At 43.8% G+C, this 24,999-nt stretch overlaps 1 non-coding gene across 1 annotated transcript; it reads right to left on the bottom strand.

Annotated features, from left to right (window-relative positions):
- Positions 1-228: 228 nt before the first annotated feature.
- Positions 229-335, bottom strand: LOC114212640 (U6 spliceosomal RNA). Its single transcript, XR_003610023.1, has one exon. It is a non-coding gene; the product is annotated as a U6 spliceosomal RNA (small nuclear RNA).
- Between the last annotated feature and the right edge of the window lie 24,664 nt (positions 336-24,999).

Consider the following 24,999-nt stretch of genomic DNA (forward strand, 5'->3'; position numbering starts at 1 on the left):
ACACACACACTACATTCTTTATCTGCAAAATTTTCTTAGCTATTCTTGGCCATTTGCTTTCTTATTTAAATTTTAGAATTAGGTTTTACTAAAACTCTATTGAGGTTTCTATTGGATGCGCATTATTTTTATAGACGAATTTGAGTTAAAATTTTTACTGCATCGCTTCCTTTCTTCCGTAAGCACAGTATAGTTCTCCTTAATTTGTGCCCATTTTTACAACTTTTGAAAAATATGACCCGCTTCAAGAGTTTGTGTGTCAACTCTGCGCAGGGGCCGTGATAATCTGTTCTGTATTGTTCTAATTTTCGTGTGTGTGCTGTGGAAGTGAGCCCTCAGAAGGTAGTTCTTCAGTGTTGGAGGATACCAGGGGGAAAGAAGAAGTCACATGTTCTTTACAATCTACGGAAAACAGTAACTGAGAAAGACATCAATCTGGATTCATTGTGTCTGTCAAACCTAAAAGTATTTAGCTGTGTGCTGACAATGGGAACAATGTTTTTGGCTTTTCTTATCTTGGCCCTTCTATTATCCAAACCAAAGCTCTTGTCCTGTGGGTGGTCTTGACAGAGGAAATGCACTAGGACAAACGGGTTGGGGGGGTGGCGGGGGGGGGGAGAAAAGAGAAGGAAAAGGAGATGGTCAGCCTTGAGGGTGAGGAGGGCTGGGGAGGAGGGACATGTGGCGGGGGCAGGTGAGGCAGGTGGAGAGCAGTGGCGGGTAGGGAAGGGATTAACAGCAAGTGTGGACTCTCAACCAGCAGCATTACTTGGGATCTTGTCAGAAGCTCAGACTATGGGCCCTAATCATACCTGTCCAATCACAATCTGCAGTTTAACAAGATCCCAGGTACTTCTTATGCACATGAAAGTTCCAGGAGCTCCAAGTTGCCCCCAACCAGTCGGAGCCAGTCTCGATCAGTGTCATCAGCCTGAGACCTATTAATAGACGGAATGGTTTTGGTTGCCTAGAGACCTGGAAATCTGGTTCCTGGTGTAGACTCGGAGTCTCCAAGTTCTTTTATCACTGTGGCCAAAGCCTTGTGACCTCAGTCGGCCTCAGTTTCTCTGCTAAGCATGTTAGTTCTCTGCAGTGGCTGGATCCTTGCCCTGGACCCCTGTTTCCTCTGCTCGGGTCCTAATGCTCTGCCAAACCCTTGCGCTCCCCCTTCCCTTCAGAAGCAGGCTGTGATTTCCTACTCTTTCCTCAGTTTCTGGCGGGGGGCCTGCAGTGACTGGACCAATCACCTGGAATGGTGCCTGATTTTGAGTATTGTCCCCTGGCCTTCTTCCAGAACTGTGTTCTGCTGGCAGGGAGGACTCACTCCGATATCCAAACAGCCTGGCCCAATCGGAGCTAGTCATGCCCTTTGACTGACACTCACTGGCCTGCCTGGTTGTCCCCTGGGGATGGGCCAGCTTCTGAAGACAGGCTCTGGCCCCTGCGCCCCACTGGACTGTGGCTACTTCTTCCTTCCCATGGCCTGTACTGATGTGCTCACAACCTGTCACAAAGAGGAGGCAGCCAGCAGAGACCGAGGGAAGCTTCAGTTCCTTCTCTCTCTCTTAGCGTTTCTGACTCTAGGGCTCCATGGGCCTGCTTCGATATGGACCTTGAAATTCCCAACGGTGCCCTTGGAGCCTGTTAGGTAACAGATATTCTAAAAGTCCTAGAAGACTACTGAGTACAAGCAGGCTCAGTGGTTTTGTATCTCTTGCACTTCTGGCCCTTTCTCCCAAGTGGAGAAAAAATCTTCTTTGCTGCCTGACTCACTTTATAAAAAGAGGCCAAGCCATGGAGAAGCTCAATAATGTCTCTGGTTACCATATCACCATTTTACTTTAAGGGTATTATACCTCCTGCCACGCTCAGTTTATGGTGGAACATTATACAATGCGTATCACACCTGCTACCGTGTTTTAAACCAGCACAAAATGTCATGAAGTTCAAAACAATCCTGTTGGCTTCAGTTACAGAGCGCCTGGGTGGCTCAGTCGTTAAGCGTCTGCCTTCAGCTCAGGTCATGATCCCAGGGTCCTGGGCTCGAGCCCCATATCGGGCTCCCTGCTCCGCGGGAAGCCTGCTTCTCCCTCTCCCACTCCCCCTGCTTGTGTTCTCTTTCTCGCTGTGTCTCTGTCTGTGTCATATAAATAAATAAAATCTTTAAAGAAAAAAATTTTTTTTCAAAAAACAGTACTCTCCATTAATTAGTAATAGAGCACGGGCTGGGTCTTTAAGACTGTTGCATCATCTCAATTCCGAAGAACTATTCTTACGGTGATTTAAAACAGAAGAAGAAGGCAAAGAAAGAAAACAGGAAGAAGTGTGGCAGCACCCACAGGAGGTAAGAAATGCTGTGGGTGTTGTTTCCATTATTTACATATACAACACTTTCACAAGAATCCAAATGTCTTACAAAGAAAATACAATACAAATTGCAATAAAGATGCAGTAACACAGTAAGGCATAAGGAAAACAATTATCCAAAGGAAGGTTAAAGTTTGGCATAAATTGTTTGCCCAGAAGGAATGGATAAGTGTCCACTGACCCCATCCCATTTGCACCTGCAAAGGTAGGCAGGTACCTGGTGGTGTTCGCCATGTTCGGAAAAGAAGTTACACGTAAAATAGTGGTAAAAGTAGTCATAAAAAATGTCTAAAACCATTCTGAGTAAGAAATACCTGCTGTTGAATGAAGTCACTCGAAGTCTCTAAAGTTGCATCACAAGGTTGTGACCTTAGCCAGGATGGGTAAATATGTGAATTTCCAGAAGGCACTCTCGGCCAAGCAAAATCAGAGGTCCGAGGAAGAACTTACTCCAGACTAGAAAAAAATAAATGGATAGTAAATGGAATATATATAAGCATTTCACTAGTCATTGCACCTTGCTAAAGGTCCACACTTTCTCAGGATAGATTTTAGTTGATAAATCATGAAGAAACTGTATTTGAAGTTTGTGTTAGAACAACAACAACAACGCCAACCCAGTTTTAATAGATCTCATGAAGCTGCTTTCAGGGGCATGTCTGCTGTAATGTCATTATTTGAGCAAGGTTCCAAGCAACAGCTTCAACTTTTGGAGAAAGGAAAATCCAGTACAGGGGGAAGAGTATGCCCAGGAAAAATTTCTAAAATGTTGCAGAGTCTTAAAAATGGATGATTATATAGAACAACACGTCACTACTGCTATTAAAACGATAGTATGTGTACTTATAGTCAAACCACTCAGAATTACAATGCCATTTGTCTTCTTTGTACCTCTTTTGTTTTCACAAGTCACATGGCAAAGTCAACAAACACTACATCATCCTGCTCACAATTCAGCTGTGGAAAAAGCATCCGCTCGCTCATGTCAAGGGTAGCTATTATTAGCTTGCGTCGATTCTCCCATACGATACATACCCATGCTTATTAAGCTGTTTGTATGCCTCCTTTGTCATATTCCTCCATGAATCTGACTATTTCTATGCAGTGAAACCCAGAGATATTATTTCTATAGGCCTTTCCGAAATTAATGCAATTCCTCCATTAAAAAAAAAAAAAACCAAAACATTATTGGGGGGGAAATGCCACATCATATATGCACTGATATTGAACCTTTCTACAGAAAATATTACAGTACTGGTACTGGATTATACAATGTCCCCCCCCAAATCCATGTCCACTCAGAACCTGTAAATATGACCTTATTTGTAAATGGGGTCTTTGCGGACATAATCAGGTTACAATGACGGCATATTGGGTTAGAGTGGTCCCTAAATCTGATGAGTGATGCCCTTATAAGAAGGCCATGGAGACACACAGACGTATAGGGAGATCATCATGTGAACACAGAGGGAGAAATTGAAGTAAGGTAGCCACAGGCCAAAGATTGCCAGTAACCCCCAGAAGCTAAGAGAGAGACTTAGAACAGATTCTATCTCAGAGCCTTTGGAGGCATGTGGCCCTGCTGACACTTTGATTTCACACGTTAGCCTCCAGGACTGTGACATATAAATTGCTATTGCTTACCCCTTCCCCCGCCCCCCCCCCGTTTGTGGTATTTTGTCACGGCAGCCCGAGGAAACTACTATGATGCCCAGTTTCCAGATTATGAAAGTAAGTACTCTAAGTTACACAAAAACTCATATTGACTTTCTCTTAGATAATGAAATGAGGGGAGGAAAAGGCTATTTGTCACAGTGACATGGCAAATATAGACCAAAGATATGATGAGAAATGGGTCATTCTAACGTTGCAAGGCAGGCATAACTGTAAAAGAATGGAAGTTTCAGCTGATGCACCTGAGACATTGCTATCAGTGAGGTATTTTAAAGTGAGGTATGAGAGCTTCCTTTGCAAAATTTGCAAGGAAGGTTGTCAAAATCTGATTACGTGACTTTTCAACTGCTTACATAAACCAAAAGGACATTAAAAATGCGAAGTAGGGTTGCAAGGAGAGGGTTGTTTTGTACCGAGTGGTCTGTGTGCTGGATATTCTCCCGCCTGGCCTTTCCAAATCTTCACGGGCAAAGAAAGTGTCAGTGGTTCCCTTGGAGGGGACGTGGACTACCCCCAAGAGAAAGCAGGCATGAGGGTATCTTGTGTCCTCTCTAAAAGGGTCATCTGGATGGGTGACCAGATGAACAAAAAGGCTGGAGCGGGTGCCAGACTCCCACAGGCTGAGGGAAGACTGAGTGATCAGCCATATTAAGACATATCCATCTGTCGACAGGGAAATGCAGGTGAGAGAAGCCCTACCCTGCGGTGTCTTGAAAAACCAACTGGAGACACAACTTGAAATACGTGTCAAGGCCAGAGAACTCTGACACTAAATCTTCACGGGACTACCAGACTAGTAAGAACCTTCCTGCTCTGTTTTCCTCCTAATCCTCCCGCTACTCCAACCCGAGAGAAGTGTGAAATCCCTGTTAGAAAGATGAAAGGGGCAGGGATCGGGAAAAGGGAGGCCACGGGCTGCTCTCCTAACCGGATTGTGAGAGGCTGAGCTGGGGAGCAGAGAAGCCTAAGTGCAAAACCAGATGGATGTTTTTACTGTGACCTGACTCTAGACATGTTAATTACTGACCCATGGACATTTTCATTACCCGGAAGTGACCAGAGAATAAAAAGCTGCTCTAAATTTCACCCGAGAGCAGAGAAAGTGTTAACTCTGTGGAATCAATTTGAAGTGTTGCTTTATGATTGATTACATCCTACGAGTCATGCTTGTTCAATGTAATAGTTACATAACTGTTGCTAAATGCAATTTGAAGAGAGTGGTTCTTAGTGCCTTCTATATAGTTTTCCCCTATGAAGTCACTGCGTCTCTGTCTGAATTTTGGAAAATTATACATCAAATTGTCTTCACAGAGAATTGGGCCCTTGTAACTTATTATCAGCACTCATAAATCTCTAAACTGAAAAGCATTATGTGCTTGGCACACATTAGGCGCTCAATAAATGTTGAATGAATGAAGAAATGAATAGGCAGTGAAGAGAAACCCTGATCGCCTAGGGTCTTCATAAACCCCAGCTATCCCCAAATTCTCTTCTGGTAGAGCAAGAAAGGTCCCAAGTTCGTGATTTCTGGAAAATTCCAACCAGACATTTGGGTTGGAATTTACGGCCTCCATATAAGAAATTATGAAACTTTTTAGTGTTAGAAAGAGGTGATTTAGGAGGTGATTTAGTGCAAGCTCTTTATTTTACAGACAAAGGCCCAAAGAAGTGAAATAATTGGATTCCAGTCACTTTTTCCAGCAGTGCCAATGCTGGCCCTGGAAACTCTTGATAGCTGACTCATTGATAGTGACATTCTTTGATTTCTGGGCTTCTTGCTAGCTTGGCTTTGTTTGAGTGAGAGCTTATGCTCTCTTTGTTAGTTTTCTGATCAATAAAAGAAGTTGCACCAAATTGCTTTCGCCTAATAAACACAAAGAACTGCACCATTGACTTGGCATCGAGTGAGGAGTTAGGATGAGCTCTGTCCTTGAGGAGCTTATGGCTGAGTGGAGGGAACAGACAGGTGAAAAACAACTCTGACAACATGGGCTAAGTGCTGTATTAGAGGTTAACACACTGTGGAGCTGTGATGACATTTAGGAAAAGCACCTAATCCAACCTAAGGGTCATGGAAGGCTTCCGAGAGGAGGTGACATCTAAGCTGAGTCTTGAGAATGTGGAAAATTTAAGAAGCAGGGTGTGTTCACAGAACCCTAAGGGCTGTTCTACGGAGGTATTGCTGAGTACAAGGGGGAAGAGAGAGAGAGAGGTCAGGCCTGAGAGATCAACCTGTGCCCCAACATGGAGGGATTTCCATGCTATATTAACGAGTGTAGACTTTACAGAAAGTCTACCAGAAACTCCCAAAGTATCTTTTGCAAGGGACTAGTGAGACCTGATTTCTGACTCAAAAAAAAAAAAAAAAAAAATCAGTCTAGCTGCAGTATGGGGAATGGTTTTGAAGGAGATAACATAGGCAAAGAGGCTAGCCAAGAAACTACTGAAATAATCCAGGTAAGAAGAAAAATGGCAGCGGAGATGGGAAAGGCCGACTTTCAGAGCAATGTGCCATTAGACTGAATTATGTGCCCTGCCCCCACAAGGCACACACTGCAACCTTAAAGCCCACTAGGATGGTATTTAGAGGTGGGGCCTTGGAAGATAATTAGGTTTAGATGAGGTCAGACGGGTGGGGCCCCTGTGATGAGATTAGCGTCCACAGAAGAAGAGGCACCAGAGAGCTTGTGTTCTATCTCCACCAGGTGAGCACACAACATGGAGGTGGCCCTCTACAGCCTGGAAAATGGTCCTCACCAGAAACTGAGCATGTCCGATTTGGGACTTCTTGCCTTCAGAACTGTGAGAAAATAAGTTTCTGTGTTTAAGCCACCCAGTGTTTGATAATTTGTTGTGGCGACCAGGGCTGGCTAATCCCCCACAGAATTGGGATGCAGGACGCAGGGATGTATTCCTCATAGGGAATCAGGAGAGGGAGGAGCCAAGGGTTGGACGCGTGTCCAGGCGTAGCATGTATGGAGAGCACAGAGGGCCTGAAACAGGGAGCACTAGCCGAGAAAGGAGAGACTTACTAGAGACCAGTGAATAGCCAGAGAGATTAAGGGAAAGCAAAAGAGGCCAAGAGAAGGGAATTGTTTTCGAAAAGAAGATATGTTCTTGTGCAAATATGATACAGATGTCGAGATAAAATAAGGTTGAAAGGTGTCTGCCAGCCTCAGCAATAACATGCCTTTGGAGATCTTGGCAAGGATTGTTTAAACATTGTGAGGACAGGCACCTGACTGCAATTGGTTGAAGAGGGAATGGGATGTCGGGAATTATAGACAGCATAGAAAGCCCATTCGAGAATCCTGGCTTTGAAGTAGGGAGGAGAGGTGGCAAGGTAATGAGAAGGGAAGCAAGAGGTTGTTATGTTCAAAGACAAGATTTTTAGGAGTGATGGTGTTGAGGAAGAACTAGAGGAGAGGCAATGATTGATGAGTAAGGTACTGAGTGTGCAGGCCGTGATGAACTACGAAGCTCAGATGTGGCTACTGGCTTTCGAAGGAGGGACTTCCTCCATCACTGTGGGAAGGTAGTAAGAATATGGGCACAGAATGTGTGCAAGACTAAGTGTAGAGTCAGTCCTCCCTGATGGTTTTTGTTTTCTCCATGAAGTAGCAAGTGAGAGTGAGGTAGGTGGGGACATACCAGGACAGGGGATTGGAGGAGGTAGCTTCAGTTTGCGCTGTGGGGAAGGGGTGAGAGAGAGAGAGAGAGTGGACAGAAGGAAGTAGGAGAGAGCACTAAGTGTCTTTTTTTTTTTAAGATTTTATTTATTTGACAGCGAGAGACACAGCAAGAGAGGGAACATAAGCAGAGAGAGTAGGAGAGGGAGAAGCAGGCTTCCCGCTGAGCAGGGAGCCGATGCAGGGCTCGATCCCAGGACCACGGGATCCTGACCTGAGCCGAAGGCAGACGCTTAACCGACTGAGCCACCCAGGCGCCCCGCAGTAGGTGTCTTTATTGCTTTATTTATAAACAGTGTGAAGTCAGTTGGGAGAATCAGGGCTAGGGAGTCAGTCTGGGCCATCCAAATGTGGAGCAGTTCCTGGGTCAGTCCGGACCATAAAGGATGCCTCTTCCATTTTTTATTTTTATTTTTTTACCCCATCCTTTGGTAATGGCTCCTTGATTCCTCAGGGAAGGCTGCCTTCTATGAGGGCAGATGGATTTTGGGGGATACCAGGGCCATACCAGGACTAGGGCCCCCTCAGTTTGTGTAAACCTGCATTCCAATCACATGCATGACTTCTTTCTGTTTCTTGGGACCCTGAGTATTAACATTGGCATGGCCATTGTCATATACAAAGAAAAACTGTGTGCTGGGACACCTGGGGAGCCCAGTCTATTGAGCGTCTGACTCTTGAATTTCATCTCAGGTCATGAACTCGGGTTCGTGAGATGGAACCCCCAGTTGGGCTTTGCGCTCAGCACGGAGTCTGCTTGTCCCTTTCCCTCTGCCCCTCCCCCTCCTCTCTCTCTCTCAAATAAATAAATAAATAAATAAATAAATAAATAAAATCTTAAAAAAAGAAAGAAAAAGAAAAACTGTGTGCAGACATGGTCAGACACGGAGAACATCCGGATATTTCCATGCTTTTGTAGGTCCTTAGATGTCATTACTTCACAGAGTGCTTTACAGTTTAGATTCTGACTCTGCAGGACCCTCAGTAGCTTTTCTAACAAGCAGTGTTGGAGCAACTGGACACTTGTAGACAAAAAGAATTGAACCTTGAACTTACACAATAATTAATTCAAAATGGACATACAGATATAAGCAAAATAAAACATAAACCTATATACTTCCTGAAGAAAAAAACAGAACATCTTTGGAATCTAGGGCTAGGCAAAGAACTCTTGGATTTGATACCAAAAGTAGGACCCACAAAAGGAAAAAATGGATAAGTTAGATTTCATCAAATTTTAAAATTTTTTCTTTGTAAAGACCCTACTAGGAAGGTGAAAAGACATGAGACAGACTACAAGAAAATATTTGCGAAACACATATCCAACAAAGGACTAGTATCTAGAATATATAAAGAACTCTAAGAACTCAACAGTAACAAACAATCCAATTAGAAAATGGGCAAAAGGCATGAATAGACACTTCACCAAAGAACACATACAGATGGTAGATAAGCATATAAAAATGTGTTCAGCACCATTAGCCATTAGGAAAATACAAATTACAACCATGAGATATCACTATACTTCCATCAGAATAAAAAACAGTGACACTACCAAATGCTGCTGAGGGTGTGGAGAAATTGGATCGCTCATATATTTGATAACCCCAAATAGTACAACCAATCTAGAAAACAGTTAATAGTTGCTTTAAACAATGAATATACAACTACCATAGGACCCAGACATAGCCCTCTTGAGCATTCATCCCAGAGAAAGGAAAACTTAGATTCACACAAAAACCTGTCCACTAATGTTTATGAAAACTTTGTTTGAAATAGCCCCAAACAGTAAGCAACCTGGATGTCCTTCAATGGGTGAATGACTGAACAAAACCAGTTTATCCATACCACAGAACCCTACTCAGCAATAGTAAGAATGAACTATTGATGGAGGCAACAATCTGGATGAATGTCCAGAGAAATATGCTGAGTTAGAAGAACCAATCCCAAAAGGTTACTCACTGTATGATTCTGTGTATATATCTAAAATGACAAAATTATAGAAATGGAGAAACAATTAGTTGTTGCCAGGGTCAAGGAGGGGATGGAGGTAGAGAGAAGCCGGTGTGGTTATAAGAGGCCAAGATGAGGGATCCTTGTGGTGGTGGAAATATTCTGAGCCTTGACTGTATCAATATTAAAATCCTGGTTGTGACAGCCCAGTGTTGTCTTGCAAAATGTTACAGTAGGCATGAACTGGGTAAAGGGTACATGGGATCTCTGTATTGTTTCTTACAACCACATGTGAATTTACAATAATCTCCAAATAAACATAATCAAGTTCAAAAAGGCAGGTGCTGCACAGATCACCCCAACCGTGGCAGGACTTGGAATGATCCAGAAGCTGTGCCCGAGATTCATCTCTAACACACCGTCTGCTACCGCCTCCAAGCTGGTACCGTTTTCCAAACCACATAGGGCACTGAGTCCAAGGCTGGAGTTCTTCTAAAGACCTGCAGTAACCTTGACACCCTGCCCCAGGGGAGCATCTCCCGGGCCTTTTGTCCTTCGAATTTTCCATTATCTGGATGTCTTGAAGGCCCCCGTGGCCTTCGTTTGGGAAGAAGAGGCCTTTATGGTTGAAGATTTCAGCCAAAGGTCACGAGCTCCAGGGGTAGGTGCCAACACACCCACCCTCAGAAGTTCAGCCTGGACCAGCGGCACCTTTGGGGGTCCCCAGTGTGTGAAGTGGCTCAGTTCTGCTGTGTTCCAGAAGACTTCTAGCCATAGTCCAAAGGACACTTCCCTTCTGCCATTAGAACCTTGTACGTTCTCCACATGACTGAATGTTTACTTACAGAGTCTGACTCAGCCCACATTAATAGGGAGTTGAAATGTGACTTGACGGTGCTTGAACTTCAAGGAAACCAAGCTGGTAGAGACTGAGCTATTGCGGTGTAAAAAGTCTAGGTTGTTTCTATTGGCCCATGCAGTGGGACAGGTAGCTTATGAGGTCACTTGGAAGGAAATAAAGAAGCTACCTTTACTATGCCCATCTTAGTGAAGCCGGAGCACCTCTAGGTGCCTTACTCCATTCCTGACCACACCTGCTATGATTCATGCCTTGTTCTCCGATTTTATACCTTCATCATGATGTCCTCACCATCAGGGAAAAAGCAGTGCACTGGCGGAGTTCTTCCGCCTTCAATACCTACACCTCCCCGAGGAGGCCTGAGCCTGTTTCCTTATTATGTAAAATGAGACACAGGTATTTGAAAAATCTGTAAAAATTCTTCGAGGTCTTCTCATTCCTGACACTAGGAATGTCCTTATCTTCCAGGGCTGCCTTGCAAAACGGGCATTGTAGCAAGGTGAAAATAAAACTATATCAACCAGAATTTTTCTTGGGGGGGGGCGTGTAAAAAACAAGTCTTTATGTAAAATGGATCGTTTTGTTGGGAAAAAGGCCCCACCCCTTAGTCTAAAAGGAAGACTGCAAAATAAAACATAGGATGAATGACTGCACTGAAGCAAATGAAGGGAATTTGGATTTTTTTTTTTTTTTGCCTCCCTCCCCAAAGAAAAAAGAGGTGGGGGGAGCAGCAAAAAAGAGAACGAGGGAACAAGGCAGAGCATGAAGGAGTTTTCAAAATAAGGATGACTCACGTTCAGTTTCAAGATGTATACAGACATTACTGGGCTGTGGCCGCTGTCTTTCCAACACCTTCAGTAATCACTGCATTTCAAGGAGGCTTGGTGTAAGCAGTTTGTAGGGAAATCAAGAAAAGAGGCGTAGTTTCAACGGAGGGAAGAAAGGAACAGTGAAGGAGGCAGAGTGGAGGCTGGAGGCCGGTGTGGAGGGCCGGATCTGGAGTCTGGAGTCCGGATACAGGGGCATGGAGTTGGGATGCAGGCCAGTCTGACCTTCATCATAGTGCAGGGGGTTGGGGGGGTGGGGGGGTGCAGCTGACATCGGGCTTGCTTACCCTTTTCCCTTTACCACTTTTTCTACGAAATCTTCACTGAGCCTTTTCAATTGGCGATCTACCCCCCACTCCACATTTTTACCAATTTTGGTAAGACACTTAGCCGACTCTGCCCTGATTTATAGTTATTTGTATACCCGCCTTACGTGGCCCACTCACTGGGCTGCTCACTCTGTAGGGACCCTAGCCTCCTAGTGCCAAACATAGTAAGAGCTCAATAGTAATTTATTGAATGGAATTTGCTTCTTAGCCTTTCCCCTCTGTTCTCCTGGGGGCTTTTAGTTGGAATGAGTCATACTGTTGAGACACAGCAAATAATAATAATGACAATGGATGTGAACATAAAAGGGGTTTCTTATTTAAAAAAAATTTTTTTCTGGAGTGCTTGCAAGCAGGAAATCATATATATGTGATTGGGGTGGGGTGAGGGAGTGAGCCTTAGTATTGAACCTCTAGCTCTTCAGCCACATTTTCAGTTGACAAAGATCCACATAGAATATACATTCATCCCCCATATAAAATTGTACAGATGTTTCAGAGAAAACTGCAGGAACAAACTTTAACCCCATGACTTCTATTATTTTGTAATAAAAGGCTTAAAGCACAATGTGAGCTTTTTTTAGATGCTAAGTTCCATGTGAGTAGTGTGTTGTTAATTTCATATTAATGCAAGGTGCTGGCAGAACTCAGCAGAGCATCTAAAGAAGAAAATCACTTTCCCACAGCTCTGATACCTGGTGACCGACTTTAGCTTATTTTTTTTTACCATCTCCTAGATGAAATGAGCATCCTTTCCACAACGATGCCGCATGGACATTTCCAGCACAAGGACCAGTTCCCCGCACTGACAAGAGAATTCCTTGCTCAACCATAGTTCTGTCACCAGCAAATACGAAGTCCCTACTAAGCATTAATTGATACTTGTACTCTCAATACCTGCTTCTCTTTGTGAATGAGACCTTGTAACATTACGTTTTTCTTATTTCCATGCATTGGGTACAGCTTCCTACCTTCCCTTGTGCATCTTCCTGGGATCTGGATATCAGGAGATGCTATACTTGTATTCCCCAGTGAAAAGCTGACAACACTCTATTGTCTGCCTACTAATGAGCTTCCTTGTATGGAAGATGATAAAGCAAAATCTAATCACAGCTATGTCCCCAAACACGCTTCAGGTGTGTTCGCCTCTATCTTTGGAAGGTTTCAAAAGATGTTCACCCCAGATATTAAATTAGAATCCTCTCCTTCCTCATCACGGTGTTTCCTTCGCCCTAAAGTTGATGGCATGTTCCTTCCCAAGTCCTGCTCTTGCCTAAACACTACCATTTCTACTCTATCTACTGACAACGTTGTGTTTTTTTCTTCTTCTTCTTCTTCTATGTCTGTCTTACAGTATGTATTTCCTTTTACTACCACTGGATTCGACGTGGTTCTTTAAATAGGTGAAGTGTAGGGGAAGAAAAGAGAAGAAGTAGAGTCACTGCATAGGCCAGATCACCTCTATGGTCTCTCCAGAGACCTCTGTGATCTCTCCTCGAAAATTTGAAAAACCTCAGGAACAGGGGGGTCAATAGAAGCTCAGGAATTTTCAGCAGTAGGTAAGTGGTCTCTTCATCAGGCAGAGGATGGCCCCACCACATGAAATGCTCAAGCATCTTATGGCTTGTCCAAGGATCTAAACCTTCACCCCTTCTGTACCCCTTCTTCCCTTCCTCTCTGTATTCATTTTTCTTGTGGCTGATCTAGGGAAAGTTAAGTAGCTCTTCTAAATGGAAACATTTACAAAACTTCCTGGGGCGGGGGTGGGGGGGGTGGGGAGGAGGAAGAAGATGTGGCACTATAATGAAGGGCGTGAAGACACTTTCTCGTCTCTTGTTTGGGTCTCCCCATTCCTTTCGGGCTGCCCCGCTCTTGAGTGATGCATCACGTAGCATCACGTGCATCCCGGTGTTTAATAAGGAACGAACGTTAGCTAATGATGAGAGATAACTTCACAAAGCCTGCAACATTTTCCTTGGTCTGTAAAATTAAAATGGGAGCCACTTTCAACTCTTTCAGGGGAAAAAATACAGACGTGTCAACTCAAGCATATTAGGCTTGCCCATCCCACATGGCTAAGCTGCCCATGGAGCCCTGTCTCCATCATGATGACTGTTCTCCAGGCTCAGAAACTAATAGACACGTGGCCTCCTGGCTCTGTCGTCCTTTGTGGGTCCTTCTCTCTTTCTCGGCACTTGGCTCTCCTCTGCTCTCCTTGGCTCTCCTCCTGCATCCGGGAAGCCATTCTCAGCCCAGGGCTTGGACCCCTAATGCACATACCTATCTCCCCATCAGAGGAAGGTGGGTCTTTTTTGTCTGGCAACCATCAAGTCTTAGGTACAGCAACCTACATTCAGCGTTTTAAATTAAAACCTGCTGCCAGGGTGAGGCTTGTGTGAGTGTTCCTGCTGATATAAATTGTCAGCTCTGCTTTAGCTTCTTCTATTCTTACACCTGTCAGCCAAAAGGCCCCAAGGAGTTAAGATTGAAGAAGGAGACAATAGGTTGCCAAAGATAACGTGAGGATCTGGTGAGTACACCCAGTAACTGTTGTGTGTCAAAGCCATCGAATTCTACTGCTTCCCCTCTCTTGCTCATTTCCCCCCATGCAATTTGTCCGCCCAACAAGTACTTGGGAGAGGGTTAGTCCCCGCAACACCCGAATCTATAACGCATGGAAGAGATTCAGGATACACTTCAAGATAGGTACAAAATTTGTTCATCTTTTCCTGTTTTAAAACCCTTATGGCACATTTTTGGCCAACGTTTACCAACGTGCTACCAACTGTGAATTTGTGTGACGAATCATGCATAGCATTTCAGGGTGATAATTCCATATTTAACATTTTGCTAGGTCTTTCTTTCAGGGAAGTGTCTCTAGTCTTCGGTGGATTGTATTCCATAAACCAAGGTCTGAAAAAGATGGGAACCCTGCGCTGAAAGTGAAGGTGGCAGGTTTCACAGGAGTCCCTGGTAACTGAGAGGACTTCAGAGTGGAGAATCATGGGGGGAAAAATATTTGAAAAATTCCAAATAAACAAGGAGAGAAGCACTCTGAGAAGCAGGTCAGAATCGTTCTATGTACAGCCGACCCTTGAACAACACAGGTTTGAACTGTGTGGGTCCACTCACATGTGGATTTTTTATAGTACAGGATTGTAAGTGTATATTCTCTTATGATTCTCTCTCTCTTTTTAAATATTTTATTTATTTATTTGTCAGAGAGAGAGAGAGAGCACAAGCAGGGCGAGCAGCAGAGGGAGCAGCAGATGCCCCTCTGAGCAAGGAGCCCAATGCGGGGCTCGATTCCAGGACCCTGGGATCATGACCTGAGCCGAAGGCAGACCCTTAACTGACTGAGCCACCCAGGTGTCCCTCTTATGATTCTCTTAACAACAACTTCTTTTCTCTAGCTTACCTTACTGTAAGAATACAACGTATAATACATAAAACACATGAAATACATGTTAATTCACTGTACATGTTATGGGTAAGGCTTCTGGTGAACTTTTAGGGAGTCAAAAGTCACAGGAGGATTTTCAACTTCACAGAGGTCAGCGCCCCAGCCCCTGCCCCCTCCCCATTGTTCAAAGGTCAACTATATTTAATATTAAACAGGGGTTTCAGAAAGATCCTGAATATCCCATTTTAAGTTCAAATGTAAGAGTTAAAGTAGAATTTCTCTCTTCCTTCATATTTGATAACAGCCCAAGCTGATTCAACACAAATTATCATGCTTTAATAATCCCAAGGGAAAAGTTGATAAGCCAGACCCCATTCTCTTCATAGGGGTATAAATAAATACTTCATCTTAAGAAGAATCTTATCAGATGGTTAAGCACTTGGAATTTACCTATTCTGAATTCAGGGCAGCTGCTTGGGAAAAGAAAAAGTCATTTTTAAGCTGTTTTACAAGTGCTGATAATTCCCCTAGATTCAGAGATGGCTTCTTGGGTTTTTTTTTTTTTTTTTTTTGGTAGGCAGTCCTGAAACTGGGTGGGGGGAGGGATTATCTAGAGTCATCCCTTAAAAATTGGTGGAGGGAAGGTAATCGCCAACATTTCTGTTCCCTGCCTCCTGGTTTCTCCCTTTCCCACGCCCCAGAGCCATCCATGTTGGTTTCAGAAGCCAGATACTCAGAGAAAAAAATGAACCTGGGGGGAAGGGAGGCTTAGCCAGCGCTCCACGTGGGGGCCAAGGTACCGGGCCTCAGGAGGCCCCCGATCGGTGACTCAGCCTCGAGTCCTCACGCTCCTCCTGGCTTTGCCCTGGAAGGCCAGGGCCGGCTGCAGCTGAGCTCGGGCGGTCCTTCGCGGTGCCGGTAATTACTACTTCAGCTGTTTGCGGCAGGGAGACAGGCAGAGTCCTGCTCTGATTGGCTGCCTTTCTCTGACATAAACACCAGGCTCGGCCAATCAGGAGCCTGCACTCCAAGAGCAGAAAGATGAATTGCAACAGCCCAGGCCCTGGGAATTAAAAAAAAAAAAAAAAAAAAAAAGAGCAACCCCCACCCCCACCCCCCGGCCCCCAACCAAAACCGTACACCAGGCTTCTGGAGGAGCCCCGAGAGAGCCTGCTCTCCGCTGCTGGAAGCCCTCCGGGCAGGCCTGTTTGCACCCCAACTCTTTGGCGCTCTGCCGAGTTCACACCATTTTCAAAGTAGGTCATTCCAAGTCATCTCAGCAGAGGAGGGATACGCAGGCAGCCGCCGTCCACAGAGCCTGTGAGGAGATCCAGACCGTGCAGGGGAGGCTGGAACGTAAAGGGGATCCGCCTGGCAGGAGGCGGCTCCCCCGAGGTGCTCTTTCGCCTTCCTCAAACAAACAGCCGCCAGACAGGCTTACTTCTAAACAGACCCACTCTCTTGGCCGCTTACAATTGGCCAGGGACTAATCCCCTGGACAAATCTCTAGCAAGACTTAAATGTTAGCCTGAATGAAAATTCACTATGATAAGGATGATGTCATCTTGATTCAGCTCTTTGTTCTTCGTGTTGTGAAAATTCATTGTTAGTTATTAGGCTAGTGAGTTATCTCTAAGAAGGCACGCCGGTACCCCCAAGGAGAATGCAAGGAAAAATAAATAGATGCAGGCAAAATTTTCCTAAATAACATACTGAGGCATATGCATATAAAACAAATGGATGTGTCATTAAAAACATAAGCCCCATACAGATTCTTCGACACATAGAACCCATACACTGTTATTCACGCAGATATTGATAGAGCGGTAACCTTCACTTGGCTGATCAATGACATGCGTGGACGCGTGTGAAATAATGTTGAAAAGGTAAACGTCTTCTTTAAATATGACCTGCCTTCAAGTATCATCTAGAAGTTTCCTTAGCTATGCTGTTTCCTCAGCTTGCAATACCCCTCCTCTCCTCTTCTGGCAAAATCTACCCATTGCTAGGTCCCCTCTCAAATTCTTCCTCTTTAGGAAATCTCTGCCTCTTGATTTTCGGTGATTATTTCTCTCCATTCAGAACCCCTGCAGCAATAAAAGAAGCCGACAGCACACACCTAGGAATAGCTTTTGTATGATGTGGCGGCTAATTGTTTACTACACCATAAACTCCTGGAAAGCTGGGGCCAGTGTCTCATAGTTCAATTGTGCATCGTATGTACGTAGCACACATACTGCTTTAAGAACAAAGGGAGAAAACTAACATTTATTGAACGCCTAGTAGGAGCCAGCTACGGCACTGAGGTTTCTATCAATTTTCAAAAATTATTATTTAAAACTCATAACAGCCTTAGAAGAGAAGGCTTCCACCATTTTAAAGATAAGGAAGCAGAGGCTTAGAACAGTTACATAATTTATCCAAGATCAAACAGCCAAGCAGAGGAGCCAAGATTCAAACACAGCTATCAGACTCCATGCTCTTTCTGCTACTCCCTGATTCTCAATCTTGGCCAATTAGCTTCTAGAAATTTCAGAATCTTTGTTCTGAAATTCTGATGTTGCCTAGGCCCCAACTCTGAAGATTTTGATTCAGATTTCTAATCCCAGGAGAGCAGGCAATATTTATTTCTTTAACTGCTATGTTGCCAGCAATGCCTTGCCTAGAGTAGCCATCATTACATGTTTGTTGAATGAATAAGTGAATTCAACCCATCTAGAACAGTGGTTCTCAGGCCTGGCTATATATTAGAAATCACCTGGAGAGCTGATTTAGGAATGCCTCTCTAGGCCCTACCCCCAGAGATTCCAATGCAATTGGTCTGGGGTGGGGCCGCCTGGCAGCGATCCTACTTTTCAAAAATTCCCCAGGCGATTCACATGTGCCTCCCAGGCTGAGAACCACTGGTCTAGAGAGTGAGGTCATGGGATCTACAAATTTTTAAGAGCTCCACAGGTAATTTTGGTCTGCGGCCAGGGTTGAGAACTACTGCCTACACATTCTGCTGCCTCTCTCCAGGTTTTATAAATGGGAAAGCATTACTTTCTAAAAATGATTCTATCAACAAGTATGGGCATGCACACCCATGCACAAGAGCGTCCCCATCTGGGGTACCTTACAGAAGGAACAGGGGGGCCTGCCGTCACCTGATTTCTAATCTGTAACCAATTCATTGCTAACCTGTTCTTTGATCTTTATCTGTCAGGGACTAGTTGGAGGACGATTTATGAAACTGACAGACCAGAAATCTTGTTTTGTAGCTGGGAGAAGGAGAATGAATATCTTGTCTACTGAGCTAAAGGATAACTTTCAACCTTCATGAGCCTCCATAATCAATTTGTGTGAGTGTTTATGCACTGATGTGTGGATTTTTCACTTATACATATATGAGGGGAGTATGGGGAAGAAAAAAATATTAAAATGCACAGCTTTCTGCAAATTGACGTATGGGCAAGAGGAAAAAAAAATAAAGACTCTGATTGTATGTGAACTCCAGACGTGTTTAGTAATGCTTCTAATCACCTGGAAATCAAGGAAAATGACGTGCTATGGGGCTTATGTGTTGTTAGCATTAAGCTTTTCTCGAAGGGCATTATCCAGAACGTATCAGAACACAATTTACTATAGGGGAGAGATCTTATTACTTGGTGTAATAAGCCCAACCAAACCCCGATGCATTAAACATTTCTGTAAAAGTCCTATTGTCATTGCATAATTATTACAAGCACATAAACAGTAGCTACCATTAAGAATCAAGGAATGGGAACATCTTAAAGAGCAAATTATTTTACAGTTGAGGAAAGCAACTTTTTATACACACCATGAAATTTGTATGCAATTAGTAATAGGGGACGTTCATTGAACACTTAACGGTGCCCGGCAGTCTTCGACAAGCTTTTACTGTATTCTCATGTAATCTCGCAACAAAGAGATGAACTAGGCACTATTATGGTCTCTTTCCGCAGATAAGAAAACTGAAGCCCAGAGAGGCTAAGTAACTCGCTCAAGGACCCACAGCAAGTAAAGTGGGATTCAGATTCAAACAGTCTGATTTCATAGCTGATGGTTTTAACTGGTATCCATGAGACATAACTTTTTCCTCCATGCTCATGTTGTGTTGTGTTAAGCAATTCCATCTTTTTTCATTTTATGTGACCCTGACATATAGTAACCAGAGAAAATAGATTTCTGGAAAGAAGCAACTATTGCTTAGTCCCAAATTTAATTCCATACTGCCTCCCCTTAGTTTTTACTACTAAACACAATTTCCAAAACACCATTCTCACAGAATTGAAATGCAGTTCAATAAATATGTTAAGCATCAATTCTGTATAAGGTTACCACACAGGATTAGAAAATGAGCAAAATACAGCCCTTGTCTTTAAGAATCTTTTAGAAATGCAGACAGATCCTGGCATCCCCATTAAAATCCTTTTTTTTTTTTTTTTTTTTGGTCTCTTCATATGATTCCAAATCCCCAACCCAACCTTGGAGACCCGGAGTGATTTGGTCCCTCCTCATTTTCCAGCTCCACATCTCTCCCCTCACGCTTGTGAGCGTGAGCTTCAACTTTCCAGGGCTTCTCTTGGAGCCTCTAATGCTCCATACCCTTTCCAAGGTCAGAGCCTCCGCAGCACTGTTCCCACCCTCTCACACATGTCCCTCCTTGCCCACTCCTGGAGCTGGAAACTCCCCTGCATCCTGCAGATCTCAGCTTGAACATCACTTTCTCAGAAAAGCCTTCCCTGCTGGTGGGAACCAGGTTGCATCTCAGCTGAAGTATCTCATCGCCTCTTCCTCTTTTCATGCATGGAACTCACCCACTGTCTGTGATACTAATTTGTGTCGCCATTTGCTGAGTGTCTCTGTCTTCCACCTGCTTGGAAAGTCCCACGAGGAGGGAGGAGAGCATGTGTTATTACTCTAATCCCTGCATCCGGCACCCTGCCTTCTACTCACGGTAGAATCCAAACGTTTGTTCTAAGATATGTTCTTCCATTTGAATGTCATGTGTCCCTTTGGTCCCAGAGGTGGCGATGGCTCTGCTGTAGTGGGTCCCAGGGTTCTATCCATCTATCCCTTGTTCTTTCCCCACACCCTGCACACACCTCCTCAAACTATCCCAGAGTTAGGGAGTCACTTGTTTCCTGCTGGGGCCCTCACTAATACAGGTAAGAATTAGAGGGGGGAAAAGAACCAACAAAACAATTCATGGTTCAGATAAATGCATAGAGAGGATTAAATACTCTTAAAAACCATTTAAATATTTTCATCTAAATTTCTAAATAGCACAGTTGCTAAGCATTTACCTGAGAATTAGATGCATATTTGAAGAATAGAGTCAGGATATAGTGTATTATTAGGGGGGAAAAAAGCACAATTCGGTTCTTACAAAGCATGCTCCAAGTGAGGCGCAACCAGGGGAGAGGATCCAGATGCCCAACTGTGTCCCAACTGCTCCTGTCTCAGGGGCCCGAAATCTGAAATCAAGGTGTCAGCAGGGCCATCCTCCCTTTGAAGACTCCAGGGGAGGGTCCTTCCTCATCTCTCCCGGCTACTGGTAGTTGCTGGTGATCCTCGGCCTTCTTCGATTCATAGATCTCTCCAATGTCACATGGCGTCTTCCCTCCGTGTGCATCTAGACCAATACTCATGCAGTACCGCCTCATCTTAATTTGATTACGTGTTCAAAGCCCTGATAACCCAAGTAAGCTCACATTCATAGGTACTGGGGGCTAGGACTTGAACACGTCTTTTGGGGGGACACAGTGCAACCCACCATACTTAGGTGTACAAAACCAATATTTTTCCTCCTTTCTTTCTCCTATTTTATATACAGAATGTTGGTCGTTCTTTGAGTCTTCTCTTTTCTCTGTATTCATCAATCGAGTTACAGTTCAGTCAGTTTTGTTGGTGGTTGTTAACTTTACAATTCAGTCTCTCGGTTATAGAACATAACGATCAGGATTGTGGCTGAGCTAGAAGCAGAATTAATATCTCCCAGCTGTGGCTATGGTAGCGGATAGGATTTTGCGCTTTCTCTTTTTAGGGAGAGGGCGAGGGTGTCTTCATGGTAACAGAAATAGTTGCATGTGGCCAGGCAGACACATGATGTTGCTACCATTCTTATTATATGGTAGAATGGTGAGGACGGTGCCTGATAGCCAAAAAAGTCGGCCATTCTGGATATTTGTGGGAGACCGGTGGGAGATTAACTAAAGAGAGAAGAAGGCATTTGTTTGTTTGTTTGTTTGTTTCTTGCTTCTGATGAAGCTTCCAGAAGCTTCTGGGAGCCTACTGGGGCAAGGCAATTCTAGCAACTGTGGTCACAGAGCTCTGACTTTGGCAGTGGTGGTGGCCACAGTAGGTGACTCTGGGCCCCTGCATCTTCAGTGTGAGGATAGGCTCTCGGCTTACTTCATCTATTCCTTCTCTGATGGTCTTTCTCGCTATATGCCGATCTAAGTTTCTGACCCAGGTCATTCTCAGTCTTTCAGAAGGCTGTCTCATAACATTTCTTGCATGGCAGGTCTTCTTATGACAAATTTCCTTAATTATTATTGGTCTAAGAAAGTCATTACTTCTTTCTTTTTGAAGGATCATTTCACTGGATAGAGAATCCTAGGTTGGTGGATTTTTTTCCTTCAACATTTTAAATATTTCACCCCACTCTCCTGTTGCATGGTTTTTGAAAAAGAAATCTGACATAATTTTGTCCTTGCTCCTCTATAGGTAAGTTTAAAAAAAAAAAATCTCTGACTTCTTTCAAGATTTCCTCTTTGTTTTTGATTTCTGCAGTTTGAATATGATATGTATTAGGTGTCAATTTTTCTGGTATTTCTCTTGCTTGGTGTTCTCTCAGCAACCTGCTTCTGTGATTTGGGGGCTATTATTAATTTTGGAAAATTCTCAAGTCGTTATTACTTAAAAATTTTTTTTCCTGTTACTTTCTTTCTTCTCCTTCTGGCATTCCCTCTTCATTTATTTTAAACCTTTTGTAATTGTTACACAGTTCTTAGATAGTCTATTCTGTCTTTTTAATTTTTTTTTTCTCTTTGCATTACAGCTTTGGAAGTTTTTACTTACATATCTTCAAGCTCACGGATTCTTTCCTTAGCCATGTCCAGTTTCCTGATGAGCCCATCAAAGACATTCTTCATTTTTGTTATGGTGTTTTTGATCCTTAGCACTTAACTTTTGATTCTTTCTTCGAGTTTTCATCTCTCTGTTTACATTGTCCATATGTTCTTTCACATTTTCTCCTTTTCCTGTGAGAGCCCTTCACGTATTAATCACAGTTATTTTAAAATTCCCATTCTGATCGTTCTCAAGTCTCTGTCACGTCAGAGTCTGATTCTGATGCTTCCTGGGTCTCTTTAGACCCTGGTTTTTGCCTCAGACTATGCCATGTAATTTTTTTGTTCAAAGCTGGACATAATCTATGGGGGAAAAGAAACGGGGGCCGTTAGACCTTTAACACGAGGGTTTGTGTGCATCTGGCCGGCAATCAGGCTGTGTTTGCTCTTTGCTGTAGTTGTCGTGTCAGAGGGTTAAGCTTTCTCTGGTGTCTTATTTTGTCCGCCCTGTTGTCTTTGGGTTTTCCTAGAGACTCCTCAAATAGGGTCTGAGGCTTGCAGGTCTTCCAGCTGTAATCCCCCGTTATTAAACAAGCCCTAATTGATGTGGTGGCAAGGTGTGGGGGCAGGGACAGTGTTCTGCAGTCCTGTTATGAGGTCTGCCTTCCAGGGAGCCTGAGCTGGGTATTTCCTTTCCCCCATGTCAAAGGCTAGAGGGGCCTGGAGTTGGGTATTTCCCTTCCTGGGGTTGGTTATGTTCTGTAAAACCCCTGTGGGCCACATTTGGGTAAACAGTTTCTCTTGAGGGCAGGCTGCTTTGGGTTTCTTTCACAGTGTTTACTCCTCTACCCCCAACCCCCAACCAGAAGCTGAGGGGATTTTCCACCCATCCTCCCGGGTGCAGACCTGGTAGGGCTCCTGGAGTTTAAAACTCAGGAAAATGGGGTGGGGGGACCCCCTCTAGGATTAGGCCGGGTAGAAGTTCTTAACCTCCAAACTGGGATACACTGAGCCTCCAATAATTTGTCAATTATTTGTCAATGTGTCAAGTTTCAAGTGTTCCTACAGATACTGCCTCCACATGTGGACTTTTGTTCCCTGTAAGCTGTGATACTCGGTATCTGCCTGTTTGTCTGTCCAGTTTGGGGGGCTGCAGTTTGCTCTGTGACCTCAGTTCTCTGGTGGGTCTCAGAAGAGCCACTGAATTTTAGCTTCTTCCATTTCTTTTTTTTTTTTTTTTTCTCAGTTCCAGTTTAATAGAAACAAAAGACAAAAAGTGATGCCCTGTTACTGTACATAGCAGTTGGCCTGCCCCATAACAGCTCAGGCCCTTCTCTCCAGAGGAAGAAAGGCTGGCCTCCCCAACCGCTGCAGAAAAGGCCTGTTCTGTCCCCATGCCACATCTGCACAGAGTCTAAAGTTGTATGTTCTAAGCATGACAATAATACAAGAGAGATTTTGTTTTCATGTCTACCCACTGCAGCCCAGCCCTAAAACGACCCGGCGCTCACTTTTGCTTAGAGAAATATTCTTTGCTCTTCTGGACATCAGGCTTGATGGTATCACTGCCGGGCTTCCAGCCAGCTGGGCACACTTCCCCATGCTTGTCAGTAAACTGGAAGGCCTGAACCAGTCGCAGAGTCTCATCCACAGAGCGGCCTTCAGGAAGGTCATTTACCATGATCTGCCTAAGGATACCTTTATCATCAATGATCAAGAGGCCCCTGAACGAGATGCCTTCATCAGCCTTTAAGACTCCATAGTCCTGAGCGATGAATGGTACGCTTGGGGTCTGAAACCAAGGGGTGACAACTTTCAAACTTTTTTTTTTTTTAAGATTTATTTATTTGACAGAGAGAGAAAGACAGCGAGAGAGGGAACACAAGCAGGGGGAGTGGGAGAGGGAGAAGCAGGCTTCCCGTGGAGCAGGGAGCCCGATGCGGGGCTCGATCCCTGGACCCTGGGATCATGACCTGAGCCGAAGGCAGACGCTTAATGACTGAGCCACCCAGGCACCTCAACTTTCAAGCTCTTTACAGGTTGGACTGGCAACTGGAAATTCAAATACAATTTTTAAGTATATCTTAGAAAATCTGAAAAATGCAGAAAATTATTAAGTAGAAAATAAAAATCACCAATGATTCCACCACACAAAGATACTCACTATTTGACTATGGATGTATATTTTTTCTACGTCTATAATGTGTATGCATGTCTAATATATGTAATGTAATTTTTAAGAGAATGACGCCGTGCCGTACATAGTTTCACAACTTTATTTACTCACAAAATACTATGTTGTATACTTCTCCATGTCAGCAAATGTTCTACATTTGTTTATTAATTGCAAATATTGCAAAATATTTAGTCGTATTTAATTGGAGGTAACATAGCAGAGAGGTGAAGGTCATAAATGCTGGGATTGGATTGCCTGGCTCAAACTCTAGTTCTTCTGTTTACGAGCTTCATGGTCATGGGTAAGTTATTTAACCTCTCTATGCCTCCAGTTTTCTCACCTGTTAAATAGAAACAATAATCCTCACTGTTGTGAGATTCAGCAGGATAATAAAGATCGTTAGAACAATCAGAACAGTCACTTACGGGATCATTTATTACATGTCAATGGCAACATTAATTTTAAAATAATCTATTTTGCATCTTGTTTGGGTATAAAAATGCAAAATATTCTAACTCATGCTCCTGTATACTTGCCCTGTAGTAATTTTCCCTGGGGGCAAGAGGGCATATTAGTGCTTGCTTCTCCTACATCTGTCATATTCTGTTGTGTTATTACTGCATCTTTTCCATTTTAAAGTTAATAACAA

The sequence above is a fragment of the Eumetopias jubatus genome, unplaced genomic scaffold (assembly GCF_037043125.1).
Source record: "Eumetopias jubatus isolate StellerSeaLion01/CBP00866 unplaced genomic scaffold, mEumJub1_p1.0 scaffold_6, whole genome shotgun sequence".
Classification (NCBI taxonomy): domain Eukaryota; kingdom Metazoa; phylum Chordata; class Mammalia; order Carnivora; family Otariidae; genus Eumetopias; species Eumetopias jubatus.